This window comes from Schistocerca americana, chromosome 9 (assembly GCF_021461395.2).
Source record: "Schistocerca americana isolate TAMUIC-IGC-003095 chromosome 9, iqSchAmer2.1, whole genome shotgun sequence".
Classification (NCBI taxonomy): domain Eukaryota; kingdom Metazoa; phylum Arthropoda; class Insecta; order Orthoptera; family Acrididae; genus Schistocerca; species Schistocerca americana.
In genome coordinates, this window is record NC_060127.1 from 27,635,783 (window position 1) to 27,646,262 (window position 10,480).

Here is a 10,480-nt window from a genome sequence, read left to right on the forward strand (position 1 = left end):
ACGACGAAATTAAAGTGCACCAAACCTGGTATCGTTGTGATGTTGTGCAACTGAATAACGTGATATTATGTTGAAATTATTTCCTTTTCATCTTTGTACACACTGTCGGCCCTAATCATATGTGGAAATGAAATGATAATTAAATGGACACCCTAGCTGCAAACAGGCGTTGATGTACTTCATTGGGGACATGTTGAAAATGTGTGCCCCGACCGGGATAGGAACCCGGACATGTTGGGAATGTGGATCTCACGGGGGGCGTGAAAGGGATAAGTCCCTGCAGGCGCACTATCCTCTGTGCCCGCGGTGGTTCAGACGGATAGAGCGTCTGCCATGTAAGCAGGAGATCCCGGGTTCGAATCCCGGTCGGGGCACACATTTTCAACATGTCCCCAATGAAGTACATCAACGCCTGTTTGCAGCTAGGGTGTCCATTTAATTATCATTTCATTTCTAGCAAAGCTGCATGGTCATCCACGGTAACTGTTCTTTCGGGAACAGATATTACCGTCATATATATGTGGAAATATTGTTTGACAAACTATGAGAGTGTAAAAGTCTGATACTATATTTTCAGCATTGGATTTGTGTACAGTTCTCAGTTTAAATGTTTTACAGCATTGATATTGCTGAAAAATTTGACTCACTTTTGTTGAAAGCATTTATTGGTTCTTCATTTACATAGTTATTTATTGATCTCTTAACTTATATTAATTGATGTTTGGTTGGTGTTTGCCGTGTCTTCAGCGGTCTGTTTTTTTCCAGTTTTCTGCGAGTTGGGGTGTGTGGGAGCGGCGCTACGTTCTGCTTCGGTGCACAGAAGCTGTGACGTGCCGTCTGATAGGAAGTGACTCCCGGTTGGGTCCCGGCGTTTAGGTGTTATTTTGGACGGCTGGTCTGCTGCTTCTGGCATTTTAAGTCACCTTGTGCCTAGGACAGCCTGGCGTCACTGCCCGTTTGGTAGTTATTGAACCTATTTTATGTATATGTAAAAAAAGGGATTTTTTTTAATTTGCTTGGGAATCAATTGTATTAATTAACTTGTTGTGCTCCTTGTGTTATTTGGGATCGTAACGAACTGGTGTGTGTTGTAAAATGTGGTGTCACCGCCAGACACCACACTTGCTAGGTGGTAGCCTTTAAATCGGCCGCGGTCAGTTAATATACGTTGGACCCGCGTGTCGCCACTATCAGTGATTGCAGACCGAGCGCCGCCACATAGCAGGTCTAGTCTAGAGAGACTCCCTAGCACTCGCCGCAGTTGTACAGCCGACTTTGCTAGCGATGGTTCACTGTCTACATTCGCTCTCATTTGCAGAGACGACAGTTTAACATAGCCTTCAGCTACGTCATTTGCTACGACCTAGCAAGGCGCCATATTCAGTTACTATAAGAACCATCTTCAAGAATGTATTCTGAACAGATAATATTGTGAATCATGTACCGTCAAGAGCGACGTTCATCATTAATGGATTAAAGTTAAGTATCAAACTAATTACGTCCGCTTTCTGAATTCTAATTCCTTGTCATGTTCCAGACCTCACGTCAGTGTAGTTCTTCCCTCCTCACGTCAGCCTGCGTGAGCTAAAACGCGTGCATTTCGGCCTCCTCTAGTAACACGGTTTTGGCTCTTATGCCAACACAACATAAATCACTTCCATATTGTAGATTATTGCCTATAAAAAACCAAAAAACTATCTGTGCCACCTTTAAAATCACCTTCAGATTGTAATTTGTCTCTTAAGTCTCGAAATCTCCGTGGCTCATCTTTTAAGTAAGTTGTTGTAACTGTATATTTTGATATTGTCTTAAACACGACCGCATGTTGATTGCCTCTAATCTGTTTTATAAAAGCATGGTTTCAATAAATTGTTAATAATTGATTTGCTAGTTGTTGTGTTACGGAGTGACATAGTAGGGGTCCTGACCTTCCATGCTAAAGTGTACCCCTCATCCCGACTTCCTATGTCACAGACGCAATATATTTACTTATGCCAATAATGCGATCTCTTCACAAATTTAGACAACATTATCCGTGGAGCGCGGCGATCCGATGCTAACAACAGTCGAGATCGCATCACAGTATAGGATCTTGCTATGATGTGAGAAACCGAGAACACGCCAGCATCAGCCATAGGGAGCCAAAAACATCTAAGGATGGCTTTAACATATGCCGAAACAGCTCATATTAAGCAAATGTTATTGCGATCTCTACTATTGTTTTAATCAAATTTGACCTCTTTCAAACCCACTGATTTGACGCCACGGTTCGCACGTGTGTCTGCCGGGCATCCTACACGCCTTATCAAGTCACACTGATCCATTACCTTCGGTTTATAGGGACAACGGGAGCCGCAGGCATATTTTACCCGTAGGTGGCGTTAAGCCGCGATGTCGATGTTGACCTTGAACCTGCAGTCCGACATGGTTCAAATTACAACACCCTCATTGGCATTGTAGCGAGAAGGTAGTACTTGTCTGGGCGGTATCACTAACCTGGTGTCTTGCTGCTTCGCTAAGTCCCTCGTAGCACAGTAGTAGCGCTCAGTCGCCAGGTTCCGTGTAGGTTGCGATCCTGCTGAAGTGGAGTGTTTAGGGATGCCAGTTGTTAATTGTCAACAACGTTTGTACTATACTTGTTTTAATAGGGAGATTGCTTTGTCACACACGTCACAGAATCAGCATTTGGAACATGGCGGCTCTAGACTACGCAGTTATATTCGACCCTTTACACACATTAACACCGTTTTCTGACTTCACATAATGACAGACACTGCCCACGAAGCGTGGCGTTCTGATAACTAATAACTTCACTTTCTAGCTTGTTTAACAGCTGAAATATGCACTCGCGACCGTTGTTTTAGAGCCGCCCCGGTTACTCGACCGTGCGTTTTGAGTGGCTCCTCGCGACTGACTAGCCCTGTCTTCCCGAAGGGCAAGAGAGACACACCCTTTCTCCCTCAGCCAATAAGGACACTTCTCTCGTTTCCTACACGCGCGCGCGCGCGCACACACACACACACACACACACACACACAGATATATATATATATATATATATATATATATATATATATATATATCTCTGTGTGAGATATATATATATATATATATATATATATATATATATATATGTGTGTGTGTGTGTGTGTCTGTGTGTGTCTGGAAACGCTTAATTTCCATGTTAGAGCTCATTTTAGTTTCGTCAGTATGTACTGTACTTCCTCGATTCACCGCCAGTTGGCCCAATTGAAGGAAGGTAATGTTGACTTCGGTGCTTGTGTTGACATGCGACTCATTGCTCTACAGTACTAGCATCAAGCACATCAGTACGTAGCATCAACAGGTTAGTGTTCATCACGAACGTGGTTTTGCAGTCAGTGCAATGTATGGATTAGCACGGGGCAATAGCCGTGGCGAGGTACGTTTGTATCGAGACAGATTTCCAGAACGAAGGTGTCCCGACAGGAAGACGTTCGAAGCAATTGATCGGCGTCTTAGGGAGCACGGAACATTCCAGCCTATGACTCGCGACGGGGTAAGACCTAGAACGACGAGGACACCTGCAATGGACGAGGCAATTCTTCGTGCAGTTGACAATAACCCTAATGTCAGCCGTCAGAGAAGTTGCTGCTGTACAAGATAACGTTGACCACGTCACTATATGGAGAGTGCTACGGGAGAACCAGTTGTTTCCGTACCATGTACAGCGTGTGCAGGCACTATCAGCAGCTGATCGGCCTTCACGGGTACACTTCTGCGAATGGTTCATCAACAATGTGTCAATCCTCATTTCACTGCAAATGTTCTCTTTACGGATGAGGCTTCATTCCAACGTGATCAAATTGTAAATTTTCACAGTCAACATGTGTGGGCTGACGAGAATCCGCACGCAATTGTGCAATCACGTCATCAACACAGATTTTCTGTGAACGTTTGGGCAAGCATTGTTGGTGATGTCTTGATTGGGCCCCATGTTCTTCCACCTACGCTCAATGGAGCACGTTATCATGATTTCATACGGGATACTCTACCTGTGCTGCTAGAACATGTACCTTTACAAGTACGAGATAACATGTGGTTCATGCACGATGGAGCTCCTGCACATTTCAGTCAAAGTGTTCGTACGCTTCTCAAGGATTCGGTGACCGATGGATTGGTAGAGGCGGACCAATCCCATGGCCTCCACGCTCTCCTGACCTCAACCCTCTTGTCTTTCATTTGTGGGGGCATTTGAAAGCTCTTGTCTACGCAACTGCGGTACCAGATGTAGAGACTCTTCGTGCTCGTTTTGTGGACGGCTGTGATACAATACGCCATTGTCCAGGGCTGCATTAGCGCATCAGGGATTCCATGCGACGGAGGGCGGATGCACGTATCCTCGCTAACGGAGGACATTTTGAACATTTCCTGTAACAAAGAGTGTGAAGTCACGCTGGTACGCTGTGTTGCTGTGTGTTTCCATTCCATGGTTAATGTGATTTGAAGAGAAGTAATAAAATGAGCTCTAACATGGAAAGTAAGCGTTTCCGGACACATGTCCACATAACATATTTTCTTTCTTTGTGTGTGAGGAATGTTTCCTGAAAGTTTGGCCGTACGTTTTTGTAACAACCTGTATATATATATCCAAACCTTCAGCCAATGAGTGTTCAGATAGCTGTTGTTAGGCGGATCTGACGTCACGTTTGCGGACATTGTGACGGAAGTTTGTCTCGGAACACTGTCTCAGATTGTAAGATCCTACCGGCGAATAGTCGGATCTTGTCCCTGCTAAGGTTGCACAGCATTGCCTCATATGATTTCATCACTAATGCTCCTTGCTGACGCTTAATTGTTAAATGTACATGTAGCCTGGCTGCTACTGACCATTCCCGATCGCATAAATATGTATAATACTTGGCTTAAACACGTGAAGGGAAGGCACATGTGCATTACAAACTGTTAATCATTTCTGTAGAATATACTTAAGTGGATATGAACGTCCTTTCTCTAGTCGTTCAAGGTGTTCTCTTTCTCCTGAGCATGATTGCCTGACTCCATGATGACTGTTGGAATAACTCAGTCACAAATGCCACCTAGCGGAAACGTCGGGAACTAACAGTGATGGGCGGGAATAAGTTCAAATGGCTCTGAGCACTGTGGAACTTAACTTCTGTGGTCATCAGTCTCCTAGACCTTAGAACTATTTAAACCTAACTAACCACATCACACACATCCATGCCCGAGGCAGGATTCCAACCTGCGACCGTAGCGGTCGCGCGGTTCCAGACTGTAGCGCCTAGAACAGCTCGGCCACCCCGGCCGGCGTCGGAATAGGACTCTGAGATATACGTACTGTATTCAGCGCTGTATCAAACATTTCTGTAAGTTATTTCCCCTTTTCGCAATAAAAAGGTTACTATGCTGTAACTCTTTTATAAACACCTTACACTTTCGACAGTGCGCTGAGCGTTTATTATGGAAAATGAATACGAAAGTGGAAACAGAATTTCTCTCCTTACCGTGAATAAACAGGTGCGGTTCGGACCGAAACAAATGCGTGTTGGCTCAGATACTGGGAGCAGTACGTTTCGCGGAATACCCCTGGAAAGAGGCGCTCCAGAAGAAATATGAAGCAAGTTAGCGCCAGGACAGCGCCGCTGCGTCGCTCTCGTTTTATTGGCTTACTTTCTCGCTATTATTCCTGCGCCGGTAGCCTTTATACGTTGTGGGCCAGATTGCAATGTGTCTGTACTGCGGCCGGGAGCAAAACATGGCCCCTACCCTTGCCGGAGCAGTAAAACGAGATTTATGAGGGCGTAATCAATAAAAGGTCCCGCGCAGAAGTTCACGACTGCGGTTTTATGTAAACAGAGCTTGCTCGCAATAATTCTGATGTTGTTCTTTCTTTTCTGTCCCTGCATTATGCTCTACGCGCATGCCGCGATCGGGACGCTTCGACCAGATGCTAACACGAGAAGCACGTGCTACCAAAATTATGTGACAGTCGCACAGTGCAATTTCGTTTATTACGAGGTGGCATCCAAAAGTTATAGGAATAAGCTGCGAGGGGCGTTCAATACGTAATGCAACACATTTCATATCTCGGCCAATTTCGATCGAAGAAATGTGATATTTGTTGTGGGACGTCGTGGAATATCCCCTCTTCAGTCCCTGTAGTTCTGACCGGTGGCGGCTCTTACGTAGCCCTCAAAATGGCGTCTGTAATGGAGATGCGTTCGATGCGGAGAGCTGTCGTTAAGTTTCCTTTGGCAGAAAATCAGAGCATCGCAGAAATTCGTAGGCACTTGCAGAATGATTACGGAGACCTGGCAGTGAACAAAAGCTTGGTGAGTCGTCGGGCGAGGCGTCGGCTCTCACCGCAACAACGTCGCGCAAACAAGGTCGCGACCGGCCGGCCACACACGGCTCTGACTCCTGCAGCGTTGGAAAGTGCGGACACTCTCATTCGAGGTGATCGACGGATCACCGTCAGACACCTCACTGCCCAGCTGGATGTCTCTGGTGGTGGTGCTGACACACTCTTCCACCAGTTGGGGTACTCAGAGTGTGACCGCTGGATTCCTCGCCGCCTTCCTCTTTAGAGCAACGAATGACAGTCTGTGCGGAATTGCTCGCGCGTTAGGAGGATAATGTGAAGGTTATTAATGCAGAGTGGTACCATGCTTGCATACAGACCCTGCCAGTGAGGTGGCGTAACTGATATCTTCTGCGTTATTAGGCCGCGTCATGTTTCTTCTAAAATGTTCGACATTTCGAACCCTCTGCTGAGATCTTCCTCAGGATATTTTGGTGTCCACTACTGCTAGAACACTCTCGGAGACAAGTGCCGCGTCCACTTATAAAGGGGGAGTTTTCTAGCGTTCGTGCTGGAGTAGTGATAGTATTGGTTAAAATCAATGTGTCTAACATTGGTGGGCCATAGTCATAGGCTAATATTCCCGCTCTGATGCAGAAGAAGGGGCGTTGCTAGCTCATCCCCTGTGGATACCATTGGCCGTCCAACGTCATTAGACAGAAAGGCACTATTCCACACTTACACTGGAGAAGGGTTATTGGTTGAAATGCCTGCTACCGCAATTGGTTGGCCGTCATCAGTGGCTAGATTTGAAACGGACAGAGCAAGAGAGGGGGAATGTTTGGTTCAAAATGGTTCAAATGGCTCTGAGCACTACGGGACTCAACTGCTGAGGTCATTAGTCCCTTAGAACTTAGAACTAGTTAAACCTAACTAACCTAAGGACATCACAAACATCCATGCCCGAGGCAGGATTCGAACCTGCGACCGTAGCGGTCTTGCGGTTCCAGACTGCAGCGCCTTTAACCGCACGGCCACTTCGGCCGGCTAGGGGAATGTTTACCCAAAATATTATTGTCCGCCGAGGTGACTTGCAGCGCGTTGTTTATGCCGCTCACACACCGCGGCCGCGTATTTACTTCCTTGATGGCGGGGAGCCACGATACCGGAAGCCTGTAGCCGTCCTCTTTATTGAAATTAGATGTATTCTTAGATATTTCAACCGCTTCTTGGACCTTTCTTCTATAAATGTTTGTTTGTTTAGCCAGTACACGTACGTTTTTAAAACCGATGTCACAGCCACGCCGCGATGTTACGCTACTGCCAATTTAACTGTTTTAGCCGCATGGCCGGCCGTTGTGGCCGAGCGGTTCTAGGTGCTGCAGTCTGGAACCGCGCGACTGCTCCGGTCTCAGGTTCGAATCCTGCCTCGGCTTGGATGTGTATGATGTCCTTAGGTTAGTTAGGTTTAAGTAGTTCTACATATACATCTACATCCATATTCCGCAAGCCACCTGACGGTGTGTGGCTGAGGGTACTTTGAGTAACTCTATCCGTTCTCCCTTATGTTACAGTCTCGTATTGTTCGTGGAAAGAAGGATTGTCGGTATGCCTCTATGTGGGCTCTAATCTCTCTGGTTTTATCCTCATGGTCTCTTCGCGAGATATACGTAGGAGGGTGCAATATACTGCTTGACTCTTCGGTGAAGGTATGTCCTCGAAACTTCAACAAAAGCCCGTACCGAGATACTGAGCGTCTCTCCTGCAGAGTCTTCCACTGGAGTTTATCTATCATCTCCGAAACGCTTTCGCGATTACTAAATGATCCTGTAACGAAGCGCGCTGCTCTCCGTTGGATCTTCTCTATCTCTTCAATCAACCCTATCTGGTACGAATCCCACACTGGTGAGCAATATTCAAGCAGTGGGCGAACAAGTGTACTGTAACCTACTTCCTTTGTTTTCGGAGTGCATTTCCTCAGGATTCTTCCAATGAATCTCAGTCTGGCATCTGCTTTACCGACGATCAACTTTATATGATCATTCCATTTTAAATCACTCCTAATGTGTACTCCCAGATAATTTATGGAATTAACTGCTTCCAGTTGCTGACCTGCTATATTGTAGCTAAATGATAAAGGATCTTACATTACACTTGTCAAATTTGAGATTCAATTGCCAATCCCAGCACCATGCGTCAATTCATTGCAGATCCTCCTGCATTTCAGTACAACTTTCCATAGTTACAACCTCTCGATATACTACAGCATCATCCGCAAAAACCTCAGTGAACTTCCGATGTTATCCACAAGGTCATTTATGTATATTGTGAATAGCAACGGTCCTATGACACTCCACTGCGGCACACCTGAAATCACTCTTACTTCGGAAGACTTCTCTCCATTGAGAATGACATGCTGCGTTCTGTTATCTAGGAACTCTTCAATGCAATCACACAATTGGTCTGATATTCCATGTGCTCTTACTTTGTTCATTAAACGACTGTGGGGAACTGTATCAAACGCCTTGCGGAAGTCAGGAAACATGGCATCTGCGTGGGAACCCGTGTCTATGGCCCTCTCAGTCTCGTGGACGAATAGCGCGAGCTGGGTTTCACACGATCGTCTTTTTCGAAACCCATGCTGATTCCTACAGAGTAGATTTCTAGTGTCCAGAAAAGTCATTATACTCGAACATAATACGTGTTCCAAAATTCTACAACTGATCGACGTTAGAGATATAGGTCTATAGTTCTGCACATCTGTTCGACGTCCCTTCTTGAAAACGGGGATGACCTGTGCCCTTTTCCAATCCTTTGGAACGCTACGCTCTTCTAGAGACCTACGGTACACCGCTGCAAGAAGCGGGGCAAGTTCCTTCGCGTCCTCTGCGTAAAATCGAACTGGTATCCCATCAGGTCCAGCGGTTTTTCCTCTTTTGAGCGATTTTAATTGTTTTCTATCCCTCTGTCATGTATTTCGATATCAGTCTAGACAGTCTAGAGAAGGAACTACAGTGTAGTCTTCCTCTGTCAAACAGCATTGGAAAAAGACATTTAGTATTGGTGGGTTGGTGAGTCGTTGGGCGAGGCGTCTGTAATTACCGCAACAAAGTCGCTCAAACCTGCCAGATGTCCCGCGTGCCGGCCGGCCGCACACAGCTCTGACTGCTGCAGTGCTGGAACGTGCGGGCACTCTCACTGGAGGTGATCGACGGATCGCTGTAGAACTGGATTTCTCTGTTGGTGTTGCTGACACACTCATCCACCAGTTGGTGTGTACTCAGAGGTGTGTGCCTGCTGGGGTCTTCGCCGCCTACCTCTTTAGTGTAATGAATGACAATCTGTGCGGAATTGCGCGCGTGTTACGAGGATAATTTGGAGCTTATTAATGCAGAGTGGTACCATGCTGGCAGGGCAAATAGGGTTTTGTAGCCAAAAGTTGGAGTGGGTGGGGGAAGGGGCACAATCAGGATACCTGAATAAAATCAACCTAGTTTCAGAAACGCCCCTCGTATTTAAAATTGTTACGTCTTTTCTAGATCTTATATCTGTCTCGAGAAGAACGCGGCGAACACCACACACTCTTTCCTCAGTTATTGGAAGAACTCGACAAATTTTACGAACAAGTGAGGATGAAGAGAGCGAAGTTCTATTGTGTTCTGGAGATGATTCGTGGTGAATTTGAAAAGCAGTTCAACTTTACAAAAGCACTTCAGCGAAAGAGGGGCTAGCTGTAAACTTACGGGAGCTTGTTTTATTCATTATATTTAATACCTTGTTCAAAAAGCCGAGGCTTCTCTGTATTGTTTATTAACTCCAATTGTACTAGATTTCTGTTTAGTATAGCAAGTCATACTAATCCTGGTGAAGCATTACAATTTTTTTTTTCTGCCGCCGCGGTGGCCGAGAGGTTCTAGGCACTTCAGTCCGGGACCGCGCTGCTGCTACAGTCGCAGGTTCGAATCCTGCCTCGGGCAAGGATGTGTGTGATGTCCTTAGGTTAGTTAGGTTTAAGTCTAGGGGACTGATGACCTCAGATGATAAGTCCCATAGCGCTTAGAGCCATTTGAACCATTATTTTTTTTTCTAAATTTATTCGCAAGACATCTGCGTCATCACTTTATGCAACCAGTTAATTGTAAGCGAATAATTTTATAGAGGGCTGCCAAATCGTTTCCG

The 10,480-nt window shown here is 45.8% G+C and overlaps 1 non-coding gene across 1 annotated transcript; it reads left to right on the plus strand.

Annotated features, from left to right (window-relative positions):
• Window positions 1-299: 299 nt before the first annotated feature.
• Trnat-ugu lies at window positions 300-374 on the plus strand. Its single transcript has one exon. It is a non-coding gene; the product is annotated as a tRNA-Thr (tRNA).
• The last annotated feature ends 10,106 nt before the right edge of the window (window positions 375-10,480 follow it).